A 20,200-nucleotide genomic window follows, 5' to 3' on the forward strand; every position below is an offset into this window, starting at 1 on the left:
CTGTGAGACCAAGTAAAACCAACTATTTTCTGTTTCTTTACAATTCAAATGGAAAAAAGTTCAGTAGTAACACAGTAAGTCTGCATTCCACAACGAAAGAAAGATCTTACTGCAGCTTGCTCAGAAAAGGAATAAATGCACTTTCTGCCATGACAGGTAAGCAGGACTGTCTGTCCTTGATATAAATGATTGATAGCCATGCATTCTAGTCTTGGAAGAATTTTTACCTATTTACTCACAAGAGCAAAATAAAAGTACATTAGATATGTCCATCCTCAGAACAATTTATAATGACAATCATCATCATCACTTTATGTAGTTGATCCAGAACTGAGTCATTGAAAGATTTTATGCTTTTGAGTCATACATAGTAAATTACCTTCTCGTATAGGCATGTTCAAAACTATTGTCTTTTACTGTAACCTTGGTCCTAAGAACCTATTTAATGTATTGAATTCTAATTGCTCTTCCTTTGTATCTTATTCTTGAATCAGGTGTACCACATTTGTTAACAGCTGTGACCGTAAGTGCTGCCCATTTTAGAACATTCTATGTGCTATTCTTGATAGTTTAATTAGAATAAATACCCTTTTTAATCCATGAAGTGGGGCATAGTAAAATAACATTGATCTTTCATTTGACAGTAGATTTGTTTGATAACAGAACAGGGTTTAGTGTAACCAAATCAGCAACAGTAATTCATTTGGATCGTCAACTAAAAATAGTATGTATACAGTACCTCTGCAAACAATGAACAGTGGGCTAAAATAATCAAGACATGAAAAGAGCCTGCACAGAAATCAGGATGTTGATGGAGGAAAATAACTCAAACTTATTTACAAGAGCTGCTAGTGAGATGCATGTGGGTATAAAAGTGACTCTAAAAATGTAGCCACACTAGGAAAAGAAGTCAATTAACAGGGTCTACTCAACAGAACTGCTCATTTTTTCCAGAAGGATATTTTCTTGACCTAAATTCTGCAGACAGGACAGCCTTTGCCCTCTCCTGGGAGAAATTATGCATTGGACTCCCAGCAGCTTGGGAAGAAGACATCTCCCCCTCCATCCAAGGGCAGACATCACCTCAAGGAGCTCCTTCCCACCAGCCACAGTAGCAATGGCCAAGAATCTGACAACAGCAGAGCCTCAACACTTTGGGCTACAGCTTACCTACACCCTTCTCCTATGACACTGAATAAAGCACCTAAAAACTAAGGTTCAAGTACGAGGAGCAGTAGAAAGCTAGATACACACTTTTCCCTCAATCCAAAAGAAATTCTAAGCCATCCAGACTAACCAAAGAGCTCAGTCAATTCAAGTTGCTGAGCTTCTGAATTGATACACGTTGTTGCTGCAGTAGGGATATCACAGGCGTTGAACAGTGTTTGAATGGAAGCACAGCAGTAGAGAGGACAGGTACTGTTTCTATCAGTAGGTAAATGGATATTATCCTTTTCCCTTCATCTATTTTTTCCCTCCCTGTTTATCATCAGCATTCTTGGATCTTCAATTAGATTATAAGTTCCCTGGGATGTAAACCAGGTCATTATTGTGTCTTCAAAAAGGGATCATCACAAGGGTCCAAAACTGTGTCAATGTTGCTTGGAGCCTTTGGGCAAAATATTACTAAATTGCCCTTCAACTCCAACCCAAAATTATAGGCATGCTGCGTGCAGTATTTTGTAAGCCATTGTTTTGCAACGTGGAAATATGCAAGTGAACATGATACTTGAACAACATAATTCATTTTCCATTCATGAGCCACAATGGGTATCTCATGGCACTGTTTGCTCTTCAGTTTCAAATGTGAACTTGCATACAAAGTCAAGCAAATGAGCTTTCTTTCACGTTGTTTTATTAAGCTCTTGGACTACACTCTAAGCCCTAGAAGAAGAAATTACAGTTGCTGTTGTCTCACAAAAGCGGTGAAATTCCCAAAGAACGGAAGAACTTGGCCCTAGGTTGTGTATGAAGTGGCTGTAAGTCCTCTGCTGATTTTCTTATCCTTCCTTGTGCCAGCTCTGCATTTGTGTTCAAAATTAAGTTTCTCAGCAGCATTCCACAAAAACACTCATGTTCACTTTTGGACGATATCCTTAATGACATTATTGGCTTGAAAAGTTTGAAGATAGCTTTGTTTTAATTTCTCTTTAGCTTTTCACTCAAATACCCCATGTATGACATTATAATAATTCTTCTGCTGGGTTTATACCTGCAAACTCCTCTCCTATTCTTTTGTTCTTGGGCTAATCTTTCCTTTTATATTAATGAAGCCCTTTGAAGTATCTCTTCAAATCTTCAGCTAGATTCCTTTGTGACTCTTTTCCTCCTCCTAAACCTGATAGGGTCTTTTTATCATGAAAATTATTAATACTTCCCCCATTTCTGGAATTGTACTGTCAGCTTTAAAATGTTCTATTATTATTTCTGATCTTAAGCTTCTTTCTCCTGACCCAGGAATATTGGCAAATTACCGACCTATAGCCAAGCTTTTATAGGGAAGGTCTTGCATCAAGTGGTAGCCTTTCAAGTGCTTAACCACGTAGTAATAATCTTTATGACAAATGGCCTCTAGGTTTGCAGTTATGCCTAGAGTGCTAAGAGTGTCCCTAAAGTGGTCAATGACTTTTTATAAAACCAAACCCTGAGTATCATGTCAGCTCTTACCCACCTTGCTATTAGCACACCTCGAGACACTGCAGATCACAGTAACCCTTTCTGACCAGAGGCCAGCTTATAAAACACAGGGGGCTTTGTTCAATCTGAAGACATCAACTTGTCACTCAGGAACATCATTCATCTGCATCGAATAACATGCATAATTTTCTTGTAATCAATGCAGAGTCCACTGCTCCTGAGTGTTACTACAGGTAATCATTAAGACAAATATAATTGTTAAGAGTACTGACACTCCTTTCATCTGCTTTGTGCAAAGAATTGATTTCTACACATACAGTTTGGCATTTTACTGTGAATCAGTCTTTTTCTTTTCTTTTTTCTCTTTCCACTCCTTTATCACATTGCTCTAAGGGCAATGCAATGGTTTAAAATCATGGGGTTTGCAACAGGAAAGTATTTATGGGTGCTATTTTCCAGAATTTTGTTTTAGGTCACCTCCTGCAATCAAAAGCATTCCTAAAATTTACTGCAAACTAGAAATCAAGAGCATTAGCCATGAAGCAACATGAAATAAAATGTTCCTTAACAGGTTCTTAGGTTCTTTCCTGGTCACCCAGCTGAGTAGAAATTCTACAGGCAAACAACTTTTCACCTCCCAACAAATTCATTGCTTTTAAAAATTGCCTCATCATAATCAGAGGTTTTGTCATGGCTTTCATCAGAAAAACAAATCCAGAAACAAACACAGATGACAAGAACTGTGACAGACGCCTTTGTTTGATGCAGTGATCCTCCCTAGGTGGATAAAGAACCACAGTCAAGAGTGGTGAGTATTTTTTGACAAGTCTCATTTTGCTAAAATGGAAATATTCAGGGAGGAGGTGGCTGATGAAACTTGTTTTCTTAATTAGAAAATCTTCAGCTAGTTCACAGACAATGATATCCTTCTGATTTTCTCTAATCTGGTCTCCAATTATGAAAAAGATTTTTTGCCAAAAATAGAACAATAAAGCTTATAAAGTGACTTTTTAATGTTATATTTATCTTCATTTGGTCTATTCGTGATATTTGTTGTTCTTAATCTAAAAAATGAGACAAATATCACATATGAATGACAAGCATTTGGCAAATGCCCTCTTCAAATAGTCCTGTTCTCTCATATGCCTACCACAAGCATCTGCATATCCTCAGCATTCCCTAACACAATTCAAGTCTTTCTGCTCTCAAATTAACTCCTACCCTGATCTCACAAAAGAACAAATTAAAAGGCAGCCTGTAGACTTCTTGAGGCTTACACAAAGAGACTCAGGCAGATCCAAGAGTGGAACACAGAAATCTGCTGACCCTAGCAAAACCAACCTGAGCCAGCTGAAAGCTCCTAAGGGACAATCAAACTTCTAGGTCAGGTTGCTGGTCACTCCATTTTTTCAGCCCTTGATCACTGAGACACATCACAGGTGACAGTTCCATTTGCACACTCAACATTATTCTGAAAGTTCTGTCTTGAAGCTGGAGGGGGGCTTCACAAGAGAAATACATTTGAAAACGCACGCACACACACACACATGCAGTTTTGATGCTCCAAAGCTGAACCTGGAGCATCAGATGAATACACCAAAGGACACCAACACCAACACTTGTTCCAGGCAAAAAGCTATTCATTGCTGAACTGGGTATTTGCCTCTAAGCTTGTATACAGTTGATGTTGATGAGGGAGGAGAGCAAGTTGAATATTAAAAACTGCTGCCTCAAGAATAACATAATGTACAGATTTAATCATAGTAAAAAATGATCTGCAAGTAATTGTAGTCATTACTACATCTGCTCAGAGTTGTGGGTAATCATTATGTACGAGTGAATAAAATCAAATTCCATATCATGGGCCTGATCCTAGAATTTCTTCAGTAAATTCACCTCATATTAGTAATCTCCCTGAATGCAGAGAGTCTATTTGTTTCTATGGATGCATTTCTTACATGAGTAATCTTATGACCCTTCCACATTTTACCTTTAAATTTAATTAAAATTTAACCCCAAAAACTTTAGAAGGTAGACTAAAACATAGATTTCCAAAGATGGGAAATGAATTTGTTTCACTCTGTTCTTCTCTCTGTGAAGGTACTAAAGTGGGTAGAGAGAAAGAAGTTTCCATGTGGAGCCTGAGTAATGGAAAAGGCAAAGTCTTCCAAGATAAAAATTTGAGCTCAAATTCCTTTTGTCACTAAATCCAGGCATTAGCATTGTACTGAGGACACAGGTATAATTTATTGCACAGAGTGGGAATGTCAAACCCTGACTCATGAAGATAAGAAGAACCTGTTTACAAAAAAGCTGCTGAAGGGCAGAGCTGAAGCCAAACTCAACCTTGATCAATAGCCAGATGAATTATTAGTAAAAGAAATAAATTACTGGTGTAGTTTCTTTTCTGACACTTATACCAAATGTTAGAGACTGCATTTTAGTTTATTGTCGTGAAAATATATCCACACCAGAAAGTTTTTACTCTGGTAGTCTTGTGCTGACCTCTGTGTGTGTGTTTGAAATGGGGCGTAAGAACAGACATGCCTGTTGTGGAGAGGACAAGTTTTAACCTTCCTAAGAGTGCCAGGCAGGCATCATGCTCTTCCAAAGATGCAGGAGAGAAATCAAACTAGATCTGAATTCTTCCTCTCATGCCTGTGGTGAGGTCACAAAATATGTTATAAATCAGGTTTAGGTGACATTTTCAATAAGCGTCTTTCTCATGGTGCGTATTCTAGCAAAAATAGTCTTGAGGGCAGCTGGTCCAGGGAGACACTACAGTGATATGCTTCTGTACATCTCCCCATCACCTACAGCTAGACACATATATTCCCACTACTAACATAGGTAATAGAGTGCAGCAACACAAAGGATAATTTTTTTCTCCTGAAACAGAAATGAGCTGGCAAGCATAATCAAAAAATGAGAATCATTTTTCCAAAGAGAAGCGAGAGCAACAACAACAAAAAATCGAGTGAGAATTATGCCAACAATCTAAGAATGCAATCAGTAGAGAAATCCTGATAAATGAGGACCTTACATTTTTAAATGCCTTAAAACCAGTACAAATAAATATGAATTTGAACAGAATTCAAGGCACAATTGAATTTGAAGGGGAAAATTCAACCAAATTACTAAAATTCCACTATAGAACTTCCAAGTAGTTTATCTAGATAAAGCTATAAAATGAATAAAGCAGCAGCAAAAAGGATTGAACTTTTCTGTCAGTAAGAAATCCAAATCATGGATGAGAATATTATGAATGCTGCATAAAGAGCTCTGCAAAATATCCTCCAGTGGAGAGGAACTAATGATAGATGAATGTGCACATGTAATTGAACATGCAGAAAAGAAAACCAACATTCTAAGAAGGAAAGCAGAAAAACTATCCGGAGTACTGGCTCATGTGAACATCCACAAGAATGAGATGCATACAAGGAGAAAAGGCAAATTACTGAAAATGCAGCCTGCTCTGTATAATAAAATATATGTTTGGCTCTATACATATTCTTCATTAGATTATCAAGGGAGCATGTGTCACACACACAGTCGTGAGGAATGCTGGCAGGAACATTCAACCACATAAAACTTGCCCAGTTTTGAGTTTCAGTACCTACGTCAGGCCCCATGTTGTTCCCATGATGGGAAATTTCCCTTTGACTTAATGGAGAACAGGATCAGGCCCTTGCCCAGCAAACAGTTAAAAAATAAAGTGTAGCAAAATGCTTGAAGTGCACCTCAGCCCAAAAGCAAGCCACTCCAAAGAACTAATCCCCTTTGCATTCCGTACCATAGGAAATATGATTTTCCTACCTGTGTTTTGTGTTAAGTTGTTGGGCTCAGCTAAATCAAAATTCAAGCAAAGCAAACCCACACAAACTTAAAATCAAATGCAATTTCACACTCCCCCTGCACACTGAAGCAGCCCTATACAAAGGTACTTTCAGCAGACAAAGTCAGTGCACTTTTAAGAGTAAGCAGAAATAGAACACATTTGTAACAGACAAATTAGAAGTACATCAAGGTACTGGATGAAAACATTTTTTGAACATAAGCCAAGTACACAGTAGGAACAGGTTAAAAGGTTAAATCATTTCTAACCACAACTTTAAGAAGACTTCATAGTAAAAATATCCTTTTTTAACTCTTGTCTTCCAGGCACACATCACAACTTTTGTTTCCGTTGGTTTTAGTCCCTATTTCAAAAGAAGCATTTGCTGTAACAGCTCATTTTTTCATGCAAAATACTGAATCTAATTGCGGAAATATGTCATTCCCTCCTCTCCGCCACATGGCATGAGTTAATGATGATGAATGAAAGTAATAAAACCCAAATCTTTTTCAAACTAAAGCTCCTGTTAAATTACTGGAAATTATATGCATGCGTCTACAATGAGGACACTGCAGAAGGTCAAAGATCTTGCTTCCTGCATTTGGCCAAACTATTCAACAGGCAGCTTGGCTGAACCTGCACAGACACGTTTTTACTGAGGTCTGGGGGAGCCACCTAAGAAAAGCAGCTTAGTTCAAGGCTGGTGATTTCATTAGAGCATTTCTCCCCATCCCCATGGAACACTAAATATTGTTCACCAGAGTCTATGACCTGCCTTATATGTCCATGGCAAGCTATTTTTGGATGTTCATGACCAGGGTTTGGACGAGTAATATATCACCTAAAGTGATATATATTTTTAATGGAGGTCCCAATTTCCCTAATACAAAACTTTATTCTGTGGCATTGACATGAAGCAGAAGGAATACAGCAAATTTAGAGCCAGATGCTGTCCCTCTCATTCAGTCTGCATCACACCCAATTTCTTCAGTTGGTCCACTAAGACAGGTAAACCATTCAGAGATTAAGGTCTGTCATGGTTTAACCCCAGCCAGTAACTAAGTCCCAAAGCAGCTGCTTGCTCACTCCCTCCACCAGTGGGATGGGGAGAATTAAGGAAAGAAAAAAAAAAGGAAAACTCATGCATTGAGGTAAGAACAGTTTAATATTAAAACAGAGTTTAAACCCCCCCCCAAACCTAATGCTACCACTTATAATAATAATAATGATATTATTGTGATAAAAAAGGAGAGAGAGATTAAAAAAACCAAGACAGGCAAGTGATGCACAGCAAAATTTCTCACCACTCACTGACCAAAACCCAGGCAGTGGTCAGCCCCTCCCAGCCAACTTCCCCCAGTTCGTGTACTGCACATGAAGCTCTGTGGTGTGGAATATCCCTCTGGCCAGTTCTGGTCAGATGTCCTGGCCATGCTCCCTTATGGCTTCTTCTGCTGCTCCTTGCTGGCTGAGCAGGAGACACTGAGAAATCCTTGACTTAGGGCAAGCAGTGCTCAGCAACAACCAAAATATCAGTGCATTAACAGTGTTCTCATCCCAGACCCAAAACACAGCTGTGTACCAGCTGCTAAGAGGAAAATTACCTGTATCCCAGCTGAAAACAGGACAAGGTCCTACTCAATAAAAACACAACAGGCAAAATGTATTCCTTTCCTGTCTACAAACTCTGTTTCTAATTCTGCATGCAGACAACTGCATCAGCTTATTGCTGTTCTCCCCATTCATTCGTTTCTTCATTTTTGCTTAACTGGCCGACAGTTCTGTGGCCCCTTCTTTTCCTCTGGGCATTCCAACACTATGTTCTCCTTTCTTTTCCCCCAGCTCACCCACAGCTCACTTTGGAGTCTTTTTGTCTCCCTTCCTTTCATCATCAATTCATTGAGGTTTCATTGTTTTTGTCTTCCCACTATGCTGATCTCCCACTCCCTATGCTTCCCTCTTATGGTCCATTTCACAGATGGACCACAGAAGACATGGAAAAACCCAAAAGGAGAGGAATTCCTAATAACCTCTCTATATTTCCTTCCGACAGATGAGTTTGAATGCTTTGAATCTTGGACGGGTATAAATCAAGGTGTTGCTTTGCACAAGTCAGCAGGGGTTATTTTTGCAATAAAAAAGTATTTGTAGGAGCAGGTTTGTCAGCAGCAAAGCAAAACTTACATCCTTGCAAGTCTAATTTCTTTAGCGATGATAAACAGTTTGCAGAATTGAAATGCATAGAATTAGAAACATTGGTTTTCAGAAACAAAAGAGCTAAATTCTGCCACTTATGTTCACAATGAGGGATAACATACTCTCTAAGCAGTACTCATTTGAAGTACTCATTTGGAGGGCTCCTTGGAGCCATCGAGAATTCAAGTGGAATTCAAGCCCCTCGTCCACTCCTTGCTCATTATTTTGCCTCTTGCTGTCTAGGCGAGAACAGAGATGTTATTAGCAGGTAAATCACATAAGGGTACAAGTTCCGCATTTTCCATAAAACTCATGTAAATATGTGAGCAAGAAGCTAAAATCCTTCCAGTTTTTCAGCCCTAATCAGAGCACACTTGGCTTTCAGAAACTAGCTTTGGGATGGTTACCCAGATCTGGCATGTCCCCACTACACTATTGGGAATAGCTACTTAAATAACTGTGAGGAAGTCACTTAATTTTGATCTTGGTCATGCACAAAAGTAGGAGGAAATCTCTTAGACCCACTCGATGTGGTATTTCACAAACAATTTTTGAATTCAATGAACAACCAGAAGTTTCAACAACCTCAATCATCTTTGAAAAAGAAGATATCTAAAGAATGAAAGAAAACTAACTACAAAACATGTCTGGAAACACAATCCTGATCTTAATTTTTGAAGACTAGGTTTTTGGTTCAGCAGTTTTGCATGCAGCTTATAAATATCATACAGAATATATTGTTATTTTCTGGCATCCTATGTCCACAAACAAAGCCATGTGTTGGAGTGGGATTAAATCCATTTGTAAGGCTACATGTGCAGTTTAAAAGAAGCATATTCTAAGCATTGTCTCATTGTAGGCTGAGATAAATACCCTCATCCTACAACTAGAGGCACAACTTCTGAACACAGGCCTTCAAGGGGCAGAATGACACCAACTGCAAGAAGTAGGTTTCATAACCAAAGCTGGGCCATGTGAGCTTTTACATTTTAGCTCAATATTTATAAGAACATGTCCTCATTTACTAAGCTTCTGGGAACATTTTCACAATTAAAAACCAAAACAAAACAAATTGAAAATAATTGTCAACATACTGACAACAATTGGCAGCTTTCAGAGCAACTCACAATGCCATCTCCATGCCTTCAAAATCTTTCCCACAGTGAAACTTCATTACCATCCCATCCAGATGCTCATGTTAAGCTTTGGAGGTTTCCTTCATTCCCATGTCCCCACCTATGTAAATGAAATCCTAAGAGTTGAATCACAAATCCTATGCCATGTTTAAGAGTCACACCAAGGCAATTCTTTGGACTTGCTTCAGCCTCATATAATGGGTTATTAGCAATGTCATGGCCTGAGTAGATGCAACAATTCGTACTAAGGTGAAAAGCAGATTTATGGAGACATCATATTTGTGACCACTGCTGTCAAAAGGGAAGTGCAGTGAAGTTAAACTGTAAGCATTCCTGATGAAGTTGTAACTTACCATCACAAAGCTTCCAGGCCTAACTCAGGAGAAGGCCAGCATGCAACACCAAATCATTTTGCGACATTATCTCACCCACAGAGATACTGGCGACATCTGCTGAGAAAAATCACAAAATCATCTCCTCTGGAATCTCTGAAAAATTAAGTGGAGAAGCTGCCACAGAACCATGATTCAGCCTTGGCAAATTTTACAGGACTCCGAAGAGCAGCACAGGGAAGCTGAGGTTACAGGGAAGCTCAGCGCATATTTGAGGTGATATAGGAGGCAAACCTTGATGAACCCTAAAGTTAAGTCCAGCAAATACTGCAGCTCTCTCAGAGCAGAGGCTACTCACACAAGAAAAGTAAAACCAGAACACCTGGAATAGTGTCCTGCATAGACAAAAAAAGCCATTTCCAAAACCACACTATGCAAATTTCACCTAGTTGCACAACATTCACTCTTTGTGCAAACATTTTGCATAGCTGTGATTTCACGGTGTCCAACACATTTCAGGGAAGGAGGAGGGAGAAATGTGTTGGGCAGAAGGCTTACCTCTGGCTTCAGCACAGCCAGCATCATGGAACTCTGGAGGTATGAATCACCACTCGGCTCCAGGAGTGCTGAGTTTCTGTGACCAGCACCCACAGAGACACGATTTAGGAGGAATAGACGTCTCTGAGCAGGACTGCAGCAAACCATGTAACACTTTTACAGATGGCACAGTCATAACCATTAAACAGCTATGACCAGCTTGAGTGAGAGAGTGAAGAATGTGAGCACAGGGTGATAAAACACCCCCACTAAGTTGAGAAAAATACACATATTCTGGTTTTAGACACAAGGGTTATCAAAGGTAAGAGAGCCCTCACTACAATATGATCTCTTATCAGAAACCTAAGGCAGCTGATTGGATTCTGAACTGTGGCTCACAGATTCACATATGGTCACAGTTTTCTGGAGAGAGTGGGGAGTGGGGGGGGTGTGGAAAAAACCAGCCAAGGTATCTTTTAGTACACTGAGTATAGTACAGTCAAATGGTTTCTTTTTCTCTCCATTTCTGACCCCATTTAAGTGCTATCTTAAATATTCCTAGGGACCCACTGGCCTGTAAAGGAAAAACTCTAAAGAAAACATAATCTTTCAAGGACTGACATTACCTAGTTCCCAGCACAGCTACAGACTAGTTGCTGTGAAATGCAACAGCCTGGTGGGAATTGGAAAGCTCTCTTTTAACTGCTGTTATTATCTCTAAAGCCTCTCTAATAGCAATCCAGAATATAGGTTTAAAGAAAAATCATTTTAATGGAGGTCCCAGTACTACATTTTTATATTGCACCAAGTCAAGCTATTGATTAGCTTTACATTAATTTTAAAAGCACAAAGAATTTGTCATGATTTTTCTCCCTTTGGTATCAGTGTCCATCAGCAATTGCATCAGTTTTCTGCTGAGCTGCCAAGCAAAGTTAAATGATGATGCGCTTCCTCTCCCTGACTTTTTATTCCAGCTTGGTTCAGCAATCTTGACCAGCCACTTCCTGTCTCCCCTATTGCACCGTCTGGCACTTACTTCAGACAAGTCAATATGTTTAAATTATACCTGTACCAGGCATAATTAATCATAAAGCTTTTTGCTTTGTAATGTTATTTGAACTTCTGTATGGTGTTCATAAGCAGAAAGCAAAACAAAAGTTCAGTGGTGAAACCTGTGTCATTCCCCTCCACCTCCTCATTGAGTTGGAGCTCCTTGGATTTCAGAACAAGAGACGATTTCTCAGGAAGTCACTGCTCCCCAGAGGTTCAGAATTACATTGCTGAACTTCAGTAGACTGACAATACATATGGAGAAAACTCGAATAATTAGCAACATTTTGTATGGGACCAGCCTGGAAACACAGGGAAGTTTTTTTTTTTTTATGTCAGTCAGAGCTTGGTGCTCCATGTGTAAGAGAACGATGTTAGAGGTGGTGAGCATGGGACCCAGCTCTGAGTCACAGCTCTACCTTTATAGCTGCAATTCCCCAGGGCATGTAGCAATTTATAGCCATTAGAGGCCAGCAGTAAATTACTCCCACCAGTCTGGCTTCAAGTCAAGCTCTCCAACCAGCCACTGGAGACTCGGCAGGAGGGAAATGCAGAGAGCGAGAAGTGGTTGGCATCCATCCCTTGTCCATTCCAGCCTTGTCGACTTCTAGAAAAGAAATAAATAGACAACTTACAAGATTTAGCTGGACAGGGTGCTGGGCCACCTAGTCTAGACTGTGCTTTTGCCAAGAAAGTTTGGGCCAGGTGATTCTCAAAGTACCCTTCCAACCTAGCACTCTATGATCCTATGACAAGTACTGCTTTCTCCCTCCCAGGCACTCAGCTCAGAAGTCTGGACTACCTTCCTATGGTGGGGAAACAGGAGCTCTGTCCAAATCCAAACACTCATCCTGTGAGGAGGGAGCCCTCACCAAGAGCTTAGCTAGCCACTGAGTATTTCTTTTAGGTGTTTCAGGAACAAAAACTTGTTTTTCAGCAGAAATGAATCTTCCATATAACCCACAGCACAGGTGCCTTTAAAACACTTCAAACAAAAAATAAAAGCAACAAATAAACCCTCTTTTCTTAAAGCATCCCAAGCAATTTTACAGGGATTAATTATCCTTATTCATTTTTGTCTTTCAATATATTTCAGCTCTCCCACAGAAAACTAATCCACTGGATTTCAAATTATGGTACAATTAGCATGAAATTAATTAGCATCTGACCTATCCCCTAGTTTTCCTCCAGCTGAGAAAGCCAACTTTTAATTTAAGCCTAAAGCAAGAACTGTAAGATTAATACAGCAAATGGGACAAAGGCTTTTTAAATTAAAGAGAGTTTAAAAAAATGCAATTTACAGCCATAAGCATTTCCCTAACAACAACCCCAAAACTCCAGTCCTCCAACAAAGTGTAGAGGAATATTTCACCTCCCCCCGACACAAAGAGTTCATTTGCAAAGCCTGCAATCATCCCTCAATCATTTAAAATTCTCATGGCCTTTCAAAAGCAGAGCCTATTGTTATCAATTAGCAATGCCTTTTAGTCCCATCGTGCAGATTTTCTTTTTCATATAACCTCTCCAGACACCTGTAAGAATTTTTAAGTCCATCACATATATATAATCAGTCCCCCAACTGTATCTTAGCCTTCACAATTTCCTGCATCATTTATAGACCTGCAGTGTCTCTTTTTGCCACTGTACATATCTTCCACATTCCTTCAGGCTCCTGTTCACTATCTAGTACTCAAATATGTTGCCCTCTTTCCTCTTCAGATTTCAGCTATCATTAACCAAATGCCCCAGTTATTCTTTCTCATAGTTGCTTTGATCACTGCCATCCCCCTCTTCCACATGAAGCCTGTGAGTCACAGATACCCAATAACATTTGACTCTTTTGCATTGTCTGGCTGGAGTGGCACACAGCCGCCTGGCAGGAATCATTGCCTCCTGTGGAACACAAGTTTTAACTCAGAAAAAAAAAGACCATGCTAAAAAATTTTTCAAAAGGAACTTTCCCTCATGTCCTGCCATTGTTCATGTGTTGTTACAGCCCCTCATGTGTTGTAACAGGCTCTCCTCTATCTTGGAAGCACAACAATTCCAGGTGCATATTCCACTTCCTGTGCACTAGAAAGAAATACTATAGACACATCTTCAACAGGAGGATTTTACAGCCCTGAAAGTGAAACATTCAGGTGTCACCACCATCATGCCAGAGAAACTAACAGCTTTGGTAAAGCTTGCAGCAGAAATGGAACTAAATAAAAAAAATTACACGTGTAGGAAAAACAATACAAAAAATTGTAAGGATAGAGAAGATACATGCAGCACATAGAAGATTCTTTGAGAATCTACACACACCCTTACAGATTCCATGTGTACAATGCAGAATACACTTCATTCTCTCATCAGTAGAGGCTACATTGAAATCTACATCTTGGTCAACAGAGCGGCAGTATTGTCAGTCTTTGACAACACTGCAGCTCACTCAGAAACCACAGAGAACAACAACCAGAAAGAGAGGGAAGAAAACAGCTATACAAACACAATATATTTTCAATATTATATTTTCTTTTCACAGGTCTTTCATTCACCTGGGCACTTACTGAGGTTGTGGTCTAATTCTGCTCTTACAGACTGCATGGGTTGTTCTTTCATTCCATGGTTGCTAACATTGTTTTTTCAGTGTTTTTGGTTTGTTTTTTTTCTCCCAGAGATGAAAAAAGAGTGCTCTAGGGCATTTTTATGAGGTGGCAACAAACAGTTCCCCAGTCCACAGCACTCCAAGTGCTGCACTTTATTTTAACAGCCCTGGACTCTGCTGCTGCTGTTCTTTTTCCTTTTGGCAATATAGAATCAAAAGAATCCTTCCAAACTCAGACAGATGAGGAGCCCAGTAAAAACTAGAAAAGGAAAATAGCATCAATTATCACAGCTAGTCCAAGAGCAGGAGGAACCTGCCTCATGTCCAGGTGTATTTTGGTCAAAGGAGGTAGGAGTGGGGTGCAGTCCAGGTGCACCTCTGCAGCTGCCGAGGTCACCTCTATGCACACAGATGTCATCTGCTCTTCTGGACCAGGCACAAAAAGAGGGCAAACAGCAGGTCTTGCCCCAAACAGGTATTGCAATCCCATCTGTTGGCCCACATGTCACATATCAATGTATTTCCACATTGTTTGCCCAGTTCCCAGCAAAAGTAGGCAATTTCAGAGACTTCTTTTAGCAGGATGTCAAACTGATGAACCAAAATTAGGTGTTCTTTAACTGAATTTCTCTTCTCCTGTCCCTAAATAGCTCTTCCAGAATGGAACAGTTTCTGATAACCTGGCTTACATTAACCCTTCACCCCTCCAGAATCCACGCTATTAATTCTCATAATAAAGCCTATTTTAAATATATCTTTAATCCTCTGAGAAAACCAATTTCATCCTTGAATGTTCCATTGATCTACAGTAAACAAATAGGCATTAGGGAGAAACATTGTTTATTTATTTGCTTCCCACTTAGAATTTAATCCTGGGATTCTAAAAGGACAATTATAAATTTCTCTAACAGTCCCTAGGGTATGTTCTGAATGTAGTCATCTAAGATAGGACTCTTGCACTCCAGGATGCCACCACATTACAGCTTAGAAAGATTATAGCCAAACAGCACTCATTTATTATAAAGAGGGATGAGTAGTAATTCCAGGACACACACACTAGATGAGATTTCAGCCCTGTCTATTCTGTGTACATTGTGGAATGTGTCTGGAAGATTTCCAAAGTCTGCTTACATACAGCACCATCTCACCAAGAGACTTCCTGGCAAAATCTTGTTGGTAAAGAGAGGGGTCTGGAGCTTCTTCAGTGAAAGACAGTTTCTACCATTTATCAAGACAAGTTTGCACAGCTGCAGATTTATGGCCATGTGGAAGGACTGTGGATATCTGAGCTCTTATACTGGAAAATCTAAGGCCAGTGGTTGCTTCACTCAAACTTTCATTCTTCTTGAAAATCAAAGGATGGGGTTTTTTTGGAAGAGACTGGCATAGGAATACTGTGCTGGAAGGGACCAGAAAAGTCATTGCATCCCATCACATACAATGGGAAGAATCAAGTCTGCTTGACCATGAGCTCCTACAACCACAGGCCATAAAACCCTCTCCTGACTCCTGAAAAAATAGCTTAAGTTCAAAAGACTGAAAATTATGAAGACCTTACCACATACCAGGAAAGCAGTAGTTAATCACTCTTAAAATTTAAGGGAGGAAAAAAGCAAACAAAACAAAAGAAAAACAAAATAAAAATACCCAAACAAAATCCTCATTTCCTATTTTGTCCAGCCTTTTCCTAGGACAGGAAAAAGCTATCCACTAATCAAAAAGCTCTTCATTTAAAGTACATCTAGGAATCTTTAGGTCATGGTATTGGATAAACTAACTAGACTGAGCTTATGTGCGTAAGGTTTCCAGATCTCTGATCATTCTCCTAATGTCATTTTCTAAGCCCTTCCTGGTCTGTCAGCACAACCACACAGCAAGGAATAATAACAAAATGAGTAAACTCTTCAAGCAACATATTTCTACCATACTTTCAAGGAGTAGGAGGATGTTACTCAGTAGGGAGAAGTGAAAGAAATGGCTGCACCATGATACAATCTTGCTTAAACGCCTTGGAGACTCCAGCTCCCCAGTGTGTGTCAACACGCAGCCTGAAGGAGTAGCTGAGCCAGAGCCCTAGGTTGCACACAGCCAAACTAAATGCTCAACACAGCGAGGGTGAAGTCTGCTTTGTGTCACTGGAGAAAATTAGGCTGATATCTAACAGATGACATTTGCCAGTAAAAAGGATTGTTCACATTGTGTTTGTCTTCTGGGAGAACATTCCACATCTGACATGCATCCACAATCCACTCAGGTACTGAGTGTAACCTTGCTGTAGATGGCTTCCAATCTGCTACACAGGTCCTACCAGGATACAAATTCTCAAGATAACAGTCTTTTCCATTTAATTTATGAATCTCCTTCATGTTCATGCATGCTTCATGCTTTAATTAATATTAATTAAAGACTAATCACATTCATTGCAGCCAGGTGCTGAACAAATTTGTCATTTGTCTTTGCAACGCAGAGCACCATGGGCCCTGGCCATGTGGGGAGAAGGCAAGAATGGAGACCACCTCTGTTCCTGCCTTGTTTTATCTCTGGGCTCACTTTGGTGCTCAGAGTTACAGACTGCAGCCTCATTGCATACAGGGTTCTGTGAGAGAACACTAAGTGGTCTCTGCCTCAGAAATACCTATTGTACCCTGGCATGAAGGCAAAATGCAGACAGCCTGTCTGCACCACCACTCTTATTTCCCTCTATCATTACAGACTCTGCCCTGCAAATGGAGCTGCAGCACCATAATGCTTAACATGTAAACCAGTCAGTGTTATCCCTTCTAACAAGATTTGGGGGCAATGAAGTACAGAAAGGCCATTGACTCACCCCAAATCGCAGTGAAAATTGGCAATGTAATTGGAAATAGAGTCCTAATCTGCAGAGATCTGCATGGTATCTTCACTGTATGGTCAAAATTCATCAAATGAAGTATTTTGCCACTGAAAACTGATTGCATACAAGAACACAATGGCTCAGTTTCCTTTAAGTCATTAGCAAACCAGAATCTGGAGAATAAATTCCTGTTTCTATGTTAACAGAGACTTGGTTGACACTATGAATCACATAGTATGGAGTTAGACATTCCTGTCTCTTCTAGATCTTATTTAAGTCAGACACAAAGAGTTTAGCCAGGCAGATCATGCACACAACAATTACTTGAAGCCTATGAAAACCCTCCAAGGGCTCATCTTGCTTCTTGAAGAGCCAACACACAGAGGAGTTCCCTGCGATGCCTTTCATGATCTCTATTGTTCACAGGGTACTAAAGTAATGAATAGCCTTTATTTTTCCAAGATTCAGCCACAGAATGTGCATGCTACCATTAAAAGGAAAACAAAAGTGCAGAAATGCCAAGATACTATGTAACACACAGCCCTTCATCACTTGCCTTGATGCACAGTGTTACAAATTTTATCTAATCAACTGACATTTTAAGTAGTGGAGAATTTAACAAGAATAACAATGTGGTGACAATTTAGTCTTTCTTACCCCTTCATAAAAACACTGTCTTCTGTTTGGTCTAGATTTAGGTCAAGACATTTCACTAACTTACTAGTCATTAAAAAGATATTTTTATACCCAGCCTGTAATATTATACTCTTCAGTGATTATGATAGTTCCCAACAGAATTCCAGACTTGAAAATGAAGGCTGGGAAGCTGAGCTGCAATTATGATACTTTAAATAATTCCACAAAAGTAGAACCACTGTTAAATAATTTATAGTCTTTGATCTTGTCACAGATCTACTGAAATCTTCACATCACTCAAGCTAAATATTTTCAAACAGAAATGGGATAGGTTACTTCCCTCCACCCCTTTCTGTCACTGTGGGAGCAGAGGAAAATAACGGTGACAGGGGCCAAACTCTTCATTACTTTGGTGTAAGCTCCTTCTCACATGAAAATTCTTCCTCTGGGGTTCAAACGCATCCAGAGATACGTCTTTCATCACAGCATCCTGAAAGGTTAAGAAAGTAGTGCTTATTTTTGAATCATAGAATCATTACAGTTGGAAAAGACCTTTAAGATTCTCAAGTCCAACCATCAACACAGCAACACCAGCATTTTCACTCTTTAACCATGCCCTCAAAATAGATTTACCACCAAAATGATCTCATTCCCAACATTTTACAAAACAGAAAATGTAACCTTTCAACTCTGCACTTTGCACAGCTATAAAAAAATAGTTGGAAGGGACCCATCATGATCCTCACATTCCAGCTCCTGGCCCTGGACAGGTCACCCCAGGAACCACACCATGTGCACAAGAGCATTGTCCAAATGATTCTTGAACTCTGTCTGGCTTGGGGCTGCAACCACTTCTCTGGGGAGCCTGTTCCAGAGAACCAACCACCCTCTGGATGAAGAACCTTTCCCTAATATCCAACGTAAATCTCCCCTGACTCAGCTTCAGGCCATTTCCTCTGGGTCCTGTCACTGGTCACCAGAGAGAAGAGATCAGTGCCTGCCCCTCCTCTTTCCCTCATGAAGAAGTTGCAAGCTGCTGTGAGGTCCCCCCTCAGTCTCCTCTTCTTCAGGCTGAACAGACCAAGTGACATCAGCTGCTCCTCATGTGGCTTCCCCTGCAGACCCATCACCCAACAAGCAGGAAGAGACAAGAGAAGCTCCAGGCAGGACATCAGTCCTAACAAAGTTCTTTGGATCTGTGCCAGAAAAGTGATGGAACCTCACCCAAGAGGCTCAGACACACTGCCAAACCTCAGCAGGTGCCTTCATGCCTAGAGAGGCATGGAACACGGCCACTTTACTCAAGTAACTGTCAGCTCCTAAAGGCTGGTAAACAGGGACACACATGAAAATGCAGACTGTGCTAAACTGCATGATTAAAACAGAAAAAAACCCCTCTGTAATTTGTGGCCTGTTCAGTTGCAATCCTCCTCAGTGTGGTCCTTAACGGGGTCCTCAACATAAGAAAGGTGTGGACCTGGCTGGATCAAGTTCAGGGGAGATCACTGAAGACAATTAGAGGGATAGAACACATCTCTTATGGTGACAGGCTGAGAGAGTTGGAGTTGTTCAGCCTGGAAAAGAGGAGGCTCCAAGGAGACCTGATTGCAGCCTTCTAATACCTATAGGGGGGCTTATGAAAAGAAGGGAAATGGACTTTTATTATGGGAAAATAGTGACAGGACAAGGGAAAGTGGTTTTAAAGTGGAAGTGAGCAGGTTTAAATTAGTTGTTAGGAAGAAATCCATTATTCAGAGGGTGGAGAAGCAGAAGAAGAGATTGCCCAGAGAGTTTGATGGATACCCTATCCCTGGAAGTGTTCAAGGCCAGGTTGAATGGGGCTTTGAACAGTCCAGTCTAGTGGATGGCATCCTTTTCCATGGCAGGAATATTAGAATCAGATAATCTTTAAGGTCCCTACCAACCCAAACCATCCTATGATTCTCATGTCCTGCTACTCAGGGATGCAAAACTGCTCAGTTACTACCAAGTGCAGTGGCGAAATAACTTACTCTAGGAAAAACTGAGCTTCTCAGTTAAAAACATCTTTCAAAGTTGAATTCAGAAGCACTGGAAATTTTTTTGGAAAAAATTTACCTCTAATTAGCTGAGCCCAGTAGCTAAGACAAGACACGATAACATATCTTAAGCACCTTTCTCTGGAGGCAAACCCAAGTCTGCATCCTGTTGCAGCCCTCAAATGCCTACATGCATGTGTGTGTACAATTACAGCAGCTCTGCTGACTGATAACTTGTTAAATTGACATAACTTGACTGTCAGGGTCCTAAGACTAATGAAACATGTAAAGTATGCCAGAAGTAAACAACAGCCTTCCAGGAAACACTTAATTTACATTCTAATTAATGCAATGTGGGGCAGAAGTCATAAATAAAGGATTCAATCACAGTTCACTATAT

Source organism: Molothrus aeneus, chromosome 3 (assembly GCF_037042795.1).
Source record: "Molothrus aeneus isolate 106 chromosome 3, BPBGC_Maene_1.0, whole genome shotgun sequence".
Classification (NCBI taxonomy): domain Eukaryota; kingdom Metazoa; phylum Chordata; class Aves; order Passeriformes; family Icteridae; genus Molothrus; species Molothrus aeneus.